Source organism: Colias philodice, chromosome 6 (genome assembly GCF_061535455.1).
Source record: "Colias philodice isolate Cphi_HAF_F1 chromosome 6, ilColPhil1 Martin Lab GWU primary, whole genome shotgun sequence".
NCBI lineage: Eukaryota > Metazoa > Arthropoda > Insecta > Lepidoptera > Pieridae > Colias > Colias philodice.
Window position 1 is genome coordinate 4,024,968 of NC_143091.1, and position 13,743 is coordinate 4,038,710.

At 34.3% G+C, this 13,743-nt stretch overlaps 1 protein-coding gene across 2 annotated transcripts in view; it reads left to right on the top strand.

Moving 5' to 3' along the window:
- Positions 1-214: 214 nt before the first annotated feature.
- Gp150 (leucine-rich repeat domain-containing glycoprotein 150) overlaps positions 215-13,743 on the top strand; it is a 31,773-nt gene continuing 18,244 nt past the window's right edge. Inside the window, exon 1 of one of the 2 annotated variants that reach the window (XM_089696188.1) lies at positions 215-365. The gene's annotated coding sequence lies outside the window, so the exon portion shown is untranslated. Of the gene's footprint in view, positions 366-479; positions 588-13,743 lie in introns of those variants that run through there. The other variant, XM_089696189.1, reaches the window with a different exon arrangement.

The window sequence follows — 13,743 nt, forward strand, 5'->3', positions numbered from 1 at the left end:
AAATTGAAGCTTGCATTATTTTGAGCTCAACTCGAGACGTGACATTGTTAAGCGCTTAGAGCACCGATGATGTAGGTTGCTGCACCACACTCCACAGTTCACAGGTAAAACCAATGCCACTGATGCATATATCTGTCTCTCTCTACCAGTACTGAAATACGACATTAGAAAGAGACGGGTGAACACACAGCGCGTCATAGAGCAAACAAGGCAGCCTTCCGAGCCGACGGGCGACGGGTTGGAAGTCGAAACGAACGAACCGGCGCCATTACTCTCGACGTATCCGTACGAACGTGACTGTGTCTACTTTTCCCTTGTTTTTCCTTCATCGATCGTGTTAGTACATCAATACTGCGCAGTGTAAGGTAAGGAAGTTTTTATACATTGTTTTGGAAGCAGTGTGTTGCGTTTCGCGAAGTGAGTGCAAAGGAAATCACTATTATATTGTAAGAGGAGCTTTCTCGCTTATTTATGCAAAGAATTTACTGAGGGCGGTGAGTGTTCAGAGGAGTCGGAGGCTTGTGAGGCGAGCGGCGCTGCCTTAGCCGCTTGCGCAGCGTGTAGGCAGCCATAAAGTGACAAATCTGGTATTCAATATTGAATTATGTCGTCTCATGTGCAGTGTTTCCGTGACTGTGCTCTTTGTGTGTGGCGTGGTGTTTTCTTTCAACGACAATGGTTGTCACCTTTTAGGTGATAATTGCGTATTATGCCTTGACATCGCATCCTTGCGCATACGCTAATATATGGCTTAAGTAATCCTTTCTGAGTGCCTTATCACGAAGAATGATTATTATTGTAGAATAAACTAAAACTGATTGCACACATTTGTGTAAGTCACGTCGCGGTTAATGAGTAACAAAGCGAAGACAATTAATTTCAAGACTTATAGAGTCATTTTACTTGAAAACAATAACAGTTATACAAATTCCTTTTCTAAATGTAAAAACCAACCATCCTTTAAGCAGATAAGCTAAATCTGTATGCAATTAACCTTAATTGGTCTCAATTGCGAGAACAATAGGATAGAGTCCGGTTTGAATTAATTCAGAAAATTTATTTTTGATTAAACCATAAAGCAAATATTAACATGTGATTAGATTGCATTTAATTTAATCAAAATACTAAAGAATTAATTTAATATAATAATGGATTCATAGTTTTCTTGTCCAATTCCAATAGAGTCTAGTATAGTCTATTTATTTCAATATTGTGGTACATACTCAATGTTCTAACCCCGCCTTCAAACGTTATCAATAGCACTTATCTTATCACTATCATTTTGAATCTATCTCTTCGTGAAACAAAGTTACCTACCTTTGTTTAACGTATAAACAACATGATTTTATATAAAACTGTGTTAAAAGATAACCATTTTCGATTCTTTATTAAAAGTATCCAGGTAGCTACAAATGAGTCATGTTTTATATTCCGTTTTTCACGCGTAAAATTAATGTCTTCATAGTTAAGACAATAACAAATTATCATCTTTATTTCACAGAACAAAACTCAAATAGCTTCTTGGTATATAAAACTACCTATCTTCTTTTACAAACGTTATCTTAAATATGAATGAAGTGTAGAGACGGAACAGAGGGCTAAAATCCCGTCCACCACATTCCACCATAATTTAATACTTTAACCAATAAAGAAACGATTACTGCAAGCGGTATTATTCATCTGATGACAGTATTGCATTTATACGAATGATGTGTCTCGAAAAACTTCGACCTTCGTCGGCAGATACGTGACGGTCAGACAGTCTGCTGTCTACACTTCACTGAGCATTATCAAAGCCTCGGTGACTGGTACAACCTCTTTTGTGTCCCAAAATTCCATTCAATACGCTTTGGGGTAGGTTTTATTTGCCTACCGAATTCAAAAGTAATTTGAGAAGGCAAATTGTAGTTAGTTATTACGTCTGGAGGTTATATCGGCTAAAGAGTTGGTAGTAGGTATACATTTATCTGTATATTTATATTCTGAAACTCTTTTTTCCACGTCGTGTTACTGAAGAGTGACCTCGATATTGATCCTCAATACTGCATTGAATTGATTTCATTCATTCGTCGAATGCACGTTTCACTATAAAAGACAATTGTTTTATTTCCTGTAATTTTTTCCCCGCTCGTTACGGGAAGCGAATAATATTAATGTTATGGTTTGCTATTTTATTATTATTGTAGTTCCGTTGTTGCTAATAACATTTAAATGACATAGATTAAAAGTTAAGAGTAAATTAGACTTTGGCTTAAAAGTTAAACTTTGAATGTGGTCGCTAATTCTTGCCAATGCTGAAAAAAGAAATGACTAAATTGTTTTATTGACGATAAACATTGGGTTCATAGTAAGTAAGCAAAAAGCCGTAGTAACTTAGTAAGGTACCTTTCAGATCTATTTGTTATCATTGCTCATTCAGGCTTCAGTAGGCTCCATTGAGTCGGACCTTTAAATAATAATCCGATGCTTATTCATGCTATTGTTACTTTTATAGCTTAGATGCCTAAATCAATATTACGTGTATGCTAATTACACAAAATTACGGTTATGACCTCACAAAACCTTTGAAATTATATTGTAGGCCGCTTATTTCAAGCCACGGCCGCATTACCAGTTACCACCTCGAAAATCTAATTTTAAATAACAGTTCACAGTTCGCAATGTTTGTGCAAAAATAACATATTTTAATTCCATACATTATGATTTGTGGGTAAAATATTATGTAACAGTAAGCCAACAAAAGTTTCAGACTAAAGAAAAAACCGATCGTTTTAAGCACGGATTTGTATTATCCGTCCTTAGCCTAATCGTTTCTAACTTTAATACATTGAATAATTTAGCGCCCGAAGGCCCTATTTTGTTAAATATATCCCTTACAAATTACGATAATCTAGTTGCTAGAACACAAATTGTTATCGATTGTTTTCTGACACGACAAAAACATAACAAAGCAAACAAATTTACATTGTTCGCTTTTTGTTGAGCCAAATTTCTCGTTCATTTACGCATTTCTTTTGTTCTGTTCAACTAAATGTTATTTTAAATGAACAGAGAAATAACAATTCACTTATCCGGAAGTTCTATAGGTAGGTGTTTTTATTACTCTACGATTTTTCCAAGATCATTGTAAATTCGCCTTAGAAATAATTGGTTAACAATGATGACATTTTATGTAATGTTTGTCTGACTACATCGTTGCGGGTGTGTGGACATACCTATCGATAATTACCAATGTAAACTAAATTCACCTTTAGCTATAAGTATATTTGTAAGATTCGTAGTTTTAGGTAGAGCGGACTTTTAAAGACTTTTCGACTTGAAGTATTTTATTTAAATAAAAAGGCCATCCTAATTTTTAATGTTCTAGGAATTCTTACCTCATTTGTATACAGGGTGTCCCTGCACTATTGGTATACTAAGCGCGAAGGGACTTGTAGTTTTGCATACACTGATCACGTAAAAAATACTTAAACAACAAAATTACGTAAAAAATTTTTTGCTAAATTTTTCCTGAAAATCCAATGGAAAATCCATGTTTTCTTCTCTAGCTTCGCGCAACCGGCATATACCGCTTCTCTTGAGAGCATTTTGTCTATGAAAACATAATCTTAAACGATAGCTCAGTGCTCACATGCTGGTGGCAAAGATGGGCGGGTTGCTTGTTTAATGGGTGAGTTTTAAGAATTCATCTATGTATTTGAAAAAAATATGCGCCTGGAATTTTATAAGTATTTTTACGTACTCAGCGTATGCAAAATTATAACCTCCTTTGATGAGTTTGAGCTTAGTATACCAACAGTGGGAGTTGGGACACCCTGTATAAAATATAATTAGCGAAAAACCTAAATAAGTATATATGTGAGTAATAAATGAGTAAGCTATCTCTTCTTTATCTCGACTTTTTCGAATATACAAAAGGATTAAAAATAACCTAAAAGTATTCCAGTCGTTTTTACATTCAGCATTTATACGAGCAGGACATTACATATATACAGTCATAATTAAAATCATGATAATTACTATTGAATTATTTATATATAAATAATTGCAGTGACTAGACGCCAGTTAAGCGCATATTACATAATAACTTACAAGGAAATAAATAGAGGTGGCAGCTTTAGAAAAACACAGTCAGATTTCCGCGGCATTTTTTTATTTAAAAAAAATAAAAAAATGCCGCGACTAATTCTAATTTCGATTAATCCAAATTAAAATTGGCAACTAAGATTAAAAAAACAATATAATATCGAAATATAGGTCAAAACATATCTCACAATAAAGCTTTGATATCCTTTGTGCAAAATACAAAAAGTGAACAAAATTCTCTCAGGCAAGATCAATCCAATGAAGCGTACAACCACTTCATCGGCTGTTCTGAGAATTGCAAGGAACATTCCAGAATTCAAGTTACTGAACCTCCATTGTGCGTCGCTCGAAATAGTTTTGTATACATTTTGATGCACGGAGTCCCTTGCAATAAAACACCGTAAGGATAACGGTATACAGTTTATTAAATAACTACGGATTATGTTCTTTAGTCGTATTTCTTTGTTGGAATAAGGATCTTCCTATTATAAAGACCGATCATGGTACAAATTATATTTTGTTGTAAGTCGTCGAAGTAGTCATAAACTGTTTTTTTCCTCCTAGTTGTCTTAATTGGTAACAATTGGCTATATACATAATATAATATACATATATCATATATGTATACCTACATGTATTGTCATGTGTAGGAAGAAGTACAATAAAGATTTTGTCCACCAATTTGTCCTGTTACATATTGTATACAGTAAGTATGCTGCTCTGTTGAAATGAATGGTTATGGAACCCATTGTAATCTAATCATTCGGAAACCATATTGTACAAAACTTATTGCCATTATTGGTGTTTTGGTGGTAGGTACTTAGTTGTACATCTGCGATCCGCACCAGTCATACCTAAAATGTTAAAAATGTATCGTTTTAGAAGTGTTTTACAAATTCAATAGGTCTGATTCAGTAAAAACGTGTTTGAGTTTAATATATAGGTTGCCTGGTAGAAATCGCTTAGTAGCGATAAGGCCGCCTTTTTAGCTTTATAATCATATTAGACCGGGAGATACTGACACAAAATTTCGAGTCATTTGTAACAGGATGGCGGTTCTACAGGGGTCTTAGTACGCAATGACAAAAAGAAAAACGATGGCGTGAACGCTGGTACCGGCGGCTTAGTCGCGTGGGCGTTAGTCGAACTCGTCGGAAAATAGCGAAAGTCAAACGATTTGTAACAGTATGGCACTTATTTTTCCTGTAAGTTTGAGGATCAACAAATATAAATACAAAATTTCAAAGATCTATGTGTTGGAAATCTTCACTTATATAAATTAATAATAAATTAAGTTTTCAAGTATGACAGCACTTTTTCCCCCTACTAGAAGTATGGCAAATATAATAATGGTCACATTTTATCAAATACTCTCCAAAAATCCAACTGCAATACTGGTACAAAAAGTTTGGCGAAATAAAAATTTTTTGCAGATTTTCGGCGGTATGGCGACCATTTGGAATCGTCCGAAAAGTATGGCATGGCGATTTTCGTAAATGGCTGCACGACGATAGTTACCTGTGCAAAAGTTAGCCTGGTACAAATGGTTGAATGATTGTTTTATTTAAATCAACACATTCGCGTCGGTATGGCGGGCTGTAAGTCACACCGGAAAAGTATGGCATGACACTACCGCCTACTACTTTTTTATGGGCTATCGGTAAATTCTAAAATTTTTGTGTTACAAATCGTTTGACTTTCGCTATTTTTCCGACGAGTTCGACAAACGCCCACGCGACTAAGCCACCGGTACCAGCGTTCACACCATCATTTTTCTTTTTGTCATTGCGTACTAAGACCCCTGTAGAACCGCCATCCTTGTTACAAATGACTCGAAATTTTGTGTCAGTATCTCCCGGTCTATATTGTCTGTTTCTTTTTTTACGTGTATTTACATGGTGCTGAATAAAGTGTATTTATTTATTTATTTATTATTTATAACTCTTCATTTAAATATTTGTAATTGTGACATGTGAAAACAATCGTCGCATGTTCTATTAAAGGTTTCATAGAGAGGATGTGCCGTACCATTCTTTTGTAGAATACATTTTGATTAATTCAATGAATCAATACAATCAAAACCTCACCAATAGAACCACAAACCTGTATTTAATTTGATTTACAACAAACTTAAACACTAGTTATTCGCATATATTTTTAACCAAGAGAATGTTCTATTTTAGGAGCACATCTGCGTCATTCAATCTATTATCAAGAATACAAGTTCGATCCTTCAATCAAACTGGTGCATTTAGTAGTTATGTCTCAATTTAATTGATATTTAACATCAATTTAAGTGTAATTTACTAGATTATTTTCGCCTTTAATACCAAGCGTAGACGCTCAATGCCAAATTATACTTTCAAGATTCTTGTAACGGTTTTTTCTTTGAGAATAAATATAGGTAAATTATAATACTGGCATTCATAAGTGAAGTAAGGCTATAATAATATAATATTATCTTTAATATGGCTAACAATACTCTACATAATATAAAATTTATCTCTATAATATTATGTAGAGTATTGTAGAGCCATATGAAAACTATTAAGGATACATATATATAATGTTTTCTAATATTTTCAAGTCTGCATACTATTGTTAAACATTAATATAATTTGTAATTTAACTATCTAATATCTATTACACCTAGGACTATGTTCTACCGTGTCTATCAAGTGAAGTCCCTGATAACCTCAATTTTTCAGTTATCGCCCAAAACTCATTCTATAGAGTCAATAACCTGAAAAAACATTGGACAATAATTACATCTGTGTAAATATTGTCAAAATACGAACATGTGAAAGCGAAAGAATTAATATTGGTTTACATTTGTAATACATTTGAATTTCCAAAGAAGAACGAAAGTCAATACCAATATAAAGTGGTTCGAATAAACAATTCTAAGGGAAAATGATTCTGAATTACAATAAAATTAATCATGAGTTTAAAATACTTAAAGCTAAATGTAAATACACAGCAAATGCCAAATACGTTGAAATTATTCATTAATTCCTCATTAATTTGTCCATAACTGAGACTAAATAGTCATCTCAGGTTATTAGTCATTACTTTTTTCTAATCTTAGCTTGGTAATAAGAGGTTAAAACAACTCGATTTACCTATCGCCGGCAATCTTTTACAATTAGACACGCGGTTTTGTTCCGAGGAATTCTACAAATTAGAACGCAGAACTTTATTCATTACGGGCCTTATCAGCGGAATGTTTCATCCAAACAATAAAGTACTAGAAAAACAAGATACCTTACTCCTTATAGCCTCTGAGAAGAGTCTAGAGATAAGGAGGGTAATGTAAACACAGCATCAACTCTTAGAAACTCGAGTCACGCTTGTTCCAGTTGAATTTTAATTTTCAAACTGCATTTACCATAAATTGTTTAAAGGAAAACGCTATAAAGAAAGTCTAGTCTCGTTTATTTCGCCGTATTTGCCATAATTCATTGAAGGAAAACATTGAACTTGTAACATTTTAAATGCCATTTTTTTCTTGTTAGTGAAGGTTTACGGAAAGGCGTGTCACCTGTTGATAAGTAACAAATGACGGCCATATTTATGTCAGACGCAGATGTGTTGCCCTTATAGCTGTTATTAAAACAGCGGGGTAGAAAGAATACTGTAGTTTTTTCTTACTTTTGTTTTTTAAATTATTGATTTCCGTGTGTTTGCATGACTTATTTTTAAAAATTCATACCTATTTGCAGACCACAGACCTACAATATTTTTAAATAAAACCGAATTATGCTACTGTAAATCATATCTTTTGAACTTATAACTTCGACAAAATATGTACATTCTATAAGTTTATTTCAGTCTCGAATTTAATTCAAACAAAGTGCTATGTGAGCATGTTTACCGTGAACCAGCTGTTGAAGTAAAATCGATATATCATCACGTTAGTTCAAGGTTAAATCGATATAATTCACTGCAGATTTAAAATGCGTCGAATGAATTACCTACCTCTTTTACTATTTTAGATTTCAATCTCCAAAATAACATGTTTAAAATCTCATGACGTTTTTCTCTCATTTGTTTTTCTATATCATAATTCAAAATTAATTTAAAAACATTTAATGGTCGCGTGATTGCTAAACAGCGGGATTACGTAGCCATATGTGCCATCTCCATAGTAAACAACAAACACATACATACATAGTTATAATAGGGATTCTACGCTTGGCAACCACTTATAGTGTTTTCAGTGACCACACTACGCTTACAACAGACCATTCAACTCTGCCGTGTAATCAGTGGGCGTGTTTTTATTTCTGTGCGCGTCGGCGGCAATAAGTAATAAAGTAAACATTTAGTATCTATTGGAGGTCGTCCGACCAGTTCTATAAGTCAAGTTTTTACCACAAATGAATTATTGAAGGACCCGCACACTTATTTTACGTGAGTTATACGGGATAATGGGACATAAAACGCTAAGCGTAAGCTTTCATAATATAGCTCTTATAAGTTATTGTATTGATAGATCGAACATCCTTGCCGTGTTGCACATATTCTATTTATTTATTACTTATAACACACTTCAACATAAGGCTGCAAATCCTACATGTTTTATAATCGCTACAAATATACACGGTGATATCATACAAGTCCTCGCGGATATTTAGTATTCAAACAAGGCTGTCTTGTCCCTGTAATGTGAAGTGATAAAAGCTAAAATACTACAAGATAAGAGGCCAAAATAACGGGGACCTTACAGCTCTCATAGACCCTTCTCAGAATGCACCAACAATGTAACCGTTTGTTGGTATATTTTACTGATTGTTCGCGCTTTGTGTGTTCATTGATTATCATTTTACTTGGTAAATAAATGAAGATACATCTTTGCATCTATCTCGCCTAACACGCCTTGTATGGAATGAAAAATATAATGGTACGTTTCATTGCTAAAGTTGCTGTAAGTCACGAGTTAGATAGCGGGCGAGGAAAATTATTTCAATAAATTTTCTTGCTAATAATTATATGTCTATTGCTTTACCTTATTCTGTATCTACCAATGTTATACTTATAATGTCATTAAGATAATAAAGTATAAGAATTCGTGTACGTTCTCAAATGTTATAAAATTGTTTCAAATACCTAAATTGAATAAAAAAATGGGTGTTGACTAGTATATATTATACTCTAAGGTGTTGACTGTTTTTACCTATAACAGAACTGGTACCACACCCCGGACACTCCATACAAAATGATCGTTTTGACAGTCACACTGTAGAGACTGCAAATGTGTGTGTTAACGCTTTATGGTTGGCACATTTGTGACTAGCGTAAAAAAAAATTCGCGTTTTTCTGAGGAAATACATCCGTAAACAGCACAATATCTAACCATTTTCTACGAAAAACTATAATCAGAAATCCAAAATAATAAAATTACTTTAAGTCAATTTGATTAATGTTGTCAATCTTCGTTGCGTATCGTCCTTGCAGAAAAATATGGCCCATTTTATGTCTGATCGCGCGGGGGTGAGGTAAATTTAATTTTGGCGGGAGGCGGAGAGTGTCCGTTCTGTAGCGTTTAGCTACTATTATGTATTCTGTGCTGGTACGTAATGTATTTGATTTATCATAAATTGGAAATTTTCCATTCAAACAGTATATATTTTTAGTTACTTTAGATTCAAACTCATTTTCTATTAGAATTCTCTAAACTCTAGCAAAACTTCTGTAAGTGTAAACATTTAGTTTAACACATTTCCAGAAAGTACCTGCTTATTGACTCTCATTGTATTTAGCGTTTGAGGATTTATTTATAAATCTATTGTTAAACTTATTCTCGGCGATGACGTCTCTTAAACGATATTTACATTGTCATTGCGAGTGTTACCAAATGAGAAATACCTATTGAAGGTAAGAACGAATTCAAGTCGAGATCATTCTTGAATAATTAAAGATATACCTATAAAGCCTTGATAGAAATATCACGTGTATACAAAAACAATGCTTATTAATTGTTGAAATAAATATTTAAATTTTAAACTTAGTTGTCACTTATGGTCGTGCGAGCTATGTGTTTACCAAATTAATTGAACACAAAGCAAACAATGCGTTCAGGGAAACTGCAAATGCTATGTAAATTTCAGTTGACATGAGATATGAGTGTTCATGATAAACACTTCTTTAAAATTCAGAACTCCGATAAGCGCACGGATAACGCCTGCAAATTTGATTCTTATCGTGTGCAGTTAGGGTCCTAATTTGCGTACGAATTCGTATAAGTCTTAAAATACGGCGAGTCGTAGTGTGAATAAATTGGCATACAACATCGACATTTGCCTATTCAACACATGTACGTTTAGAAGATTAACGATTTGCCTCCGAGGTTGATCAAACAATGTTTTTTTGATTTACACCCGGCGGTCTATGATTGGATAATATAATTCATGCGTCCTTGATTCCTATGTGATTACTCGTACATCCTTACAAGACGACACTTTTAAAAACAATTAACGCGTGACTTGAATCTTCCAATATAGATACTCATATAATTAACAACGATGGCAATCAGTCTTTTTATGCAAAATGCAATTACTTGCCATATTGGTAACTACCTACGTTTGTATCGACGACCTCAAAATGCAAGGCGGTTTAAAATATTATCGGTACATAATATGTTTATTCAAATGAAGCGCAAAGCAAATATTTCGATAACCAAATATTTTGTAAGCAATTTTAGTATACATGAGTGACTAATGAAAATCAAGAACAGAATAATATTTTTGTCCATACAATATGTTTAAATATGAATGATTTATTAATTATAATCGGGTGATTAAGCAAATGTGATAACAAAGGTGCTCTATCTTTTGGTAGTATTTCCTCAAAAATTCACTCTTTATTACGAGGTAATTCTATAATATTATAACAAGTCAGATTGTAACAGAAAGCATGTCACGTAGTATGACGCCGTGGGTCACACCGTACACGGTACAAGGGCCCGTGAATGAAGTGTTTGACTCAACTAGGAAGTCGTTGTACTGGCATTTTTGAAATTTTAAATCAAGTAGTTTTTTTGCTACATTTTAAAAGTCTCTAAGTACACATGGAATGATGACATTTTTCGTTCGGGTTTTCCTATCTTATCGATACAAATGGTAGATTTTACAGATACTCAATCAACGTTTACATTCATAAACCAATTGCGTTTTCCGTTTTATATATATTTACAATAAATAAACTAGGTATCCTGGATTGTAAGAATGTTGGCAGGAATTTTCGGTTTCACGATAACAGCTATAATAAATGCAAATTGCGTCAGCGAGTGCAAGCATAGGGAAAATCCCTTGGAGTCACTCAGTTTCCTCAGCAACTACGTAACTGCGTACAGTTATTGTAGATTGCAATTCGCAATCTATTTAAAAATCGCGTCAGCCACTATCCTGATATTCAACTATCAACTAGTACCAAATGCGACCACTTAGCGTTCTTATTTATAACTAACGAACAAAAAGCTCGCCCATAAGCGTTAGAGGTTAAAAACATCTGTTTATACTTGAAGTATTTTGTTGTAAGCGCCTCCAATGTTGAATGGGTACCGCATACAGCAGCGTCTAAACATGGGTTACTCACGTCATGTTGGCCTAATCTAGCCTTCGCCCCCCTCCCCCCTTCCTCATCGCACGTGATAGACTGAAGGCACACTAACATAGTTATACTATGTAGCTTCATAATGCACAAGACATTTAACGGTGCCATAAACATCCGCGAGGATTTACTTATGCTATAAAAGTATTTGTTCTCTGTGATAAGTAAACATATTTTGTAAGAGATTTATTGTATTTGATAATTCTAGAATAGACCGTTATTAATATAATACTAATGTAGATGTAGATTTCAGAAAAATTTAATCCGCTAATTCATATTACAATATTACTTGATGCAAAAACAGTCTCTTGTTGTTTGTATCGAATGTCTTGGTAATTAAAGTATAACAGTAACCACAAAACCAGTTTCATAATACCAGAATTCAACAGTCGTGGCGTCATCGGAGCCAAATGTACTCATTGAAAACTCGAGCGCAATCGTGACGCATCTTTATGTGAAAGTAGAAAACTTTCGGATCCGTCGACATCTACGCTTGAATTTAAACTTTTGTTTCGAATATGCCATGCTCCATACCTTATTTGTAATTAGCATAACGATCGATTCGAAATATCAGACGGAATTTTAACAAAGAACAATTATTGTTTTACTAATTTGCAGTACAATTTCAATGAAAGAAAAACTTTCAAAAGGTCTGTTCCGATCGTATAACCTATCGATAGACCTCAAACAACTAACATTTATAAATTCTGTAATCGGATACAAAAGTGTGTTATAGAAAGTTCCCTGACATACAATAGATCCATTAAACCTTTACCAAAACGACCTATAAAATGGGTCAATGTCCCGTCACATTTCCTCCGCTCAAACATAATAGGGCGCCCATAAATGTGACACGATGACGCACCGCGGGTTTTCGCATTGTCTAACCTTACCAACGTTCCACCGTTGACGCTGTGGCAAAACTTTGATTGATTTCATTGCTGTCGACCCCCCGCAACTTAATCCGTGCAAAACCGGAATAAAAAGAACTCTGTCCTCCCAAATATCGAGACCATAACAGCATTATAAAGGCGTTATTGTTATACCATACATATTGTATACATTTATCGCGTATAAAACGGTTCATTACCAATAAAGTATCCAGCGTTGGTTATGATCGACAATTTAGAACCATTTTCCGTTACTAAGTAATTAACCTATGGACTAGAAATGTCAATGTATGGCAGTTTACATGCAACATAATAACAAAAGCTAGTCGCCCTCGATACATATTTGGCTTGCAATAACACCAAACATTAGATGTTAGATCGCTCTAGTTTCTGGAATGAGTAATAGTAATTTTGCGGTTCACCCGTTTAGCAACAAAACAATAATTGGTCGAAGTTTGCGCTCTTTGTTTAATTAAAGCCGAATCAACTCTAAATTGGCGCTCTACCTTTTCAATAACTTCAACAACGTTTGATATACGATACAAGCTCTGAGTAACCTGAATTAAGATGAAAACATACATAATATTGCATCTACTCGATACATAAAACACAAGTCGGTTCGCATGTAACCAAGGTCCCATGCATTGAGACCTAACTCTTCTCAACGTATAATCTCCGGCATGACATATTTAATTACAATCGATCTGTTTCACTCAGACTAGCTATTAATTGCACGTCTCAATCATCAATTTCTGTGCGTGCGAGCGAGACACACGTAGTCTAATATCTCTTCATTTGCGCAACTTATGTGTCGTAAGGAGTTTTTCTCATAGCGGTCACTGTCTGTAGGAACTGGTATGGCTGGTTGCAGGCTCACACCTGGCTTACGCATATGTAAGCACTTTTTATCATTTTCTGCCAAACATCTTTCGGTTTTCGTGGAAATTAAGAGCAAGGATACATTAATGGGGTCGGTCGACAGTGTAAACTTAGATAGTTGTCTCGTAATGATTTATTATGATTCTGCCGCGATAAACAAAATAGTTAACAGTGTACAACAATTCCTACGGTCCTACCACTTAACGGACGGATTCGTTTGAATTTTTCATCTCTGCGTCTAAATTAAGACGGAATATGCACAACAAAAAAAATTAAA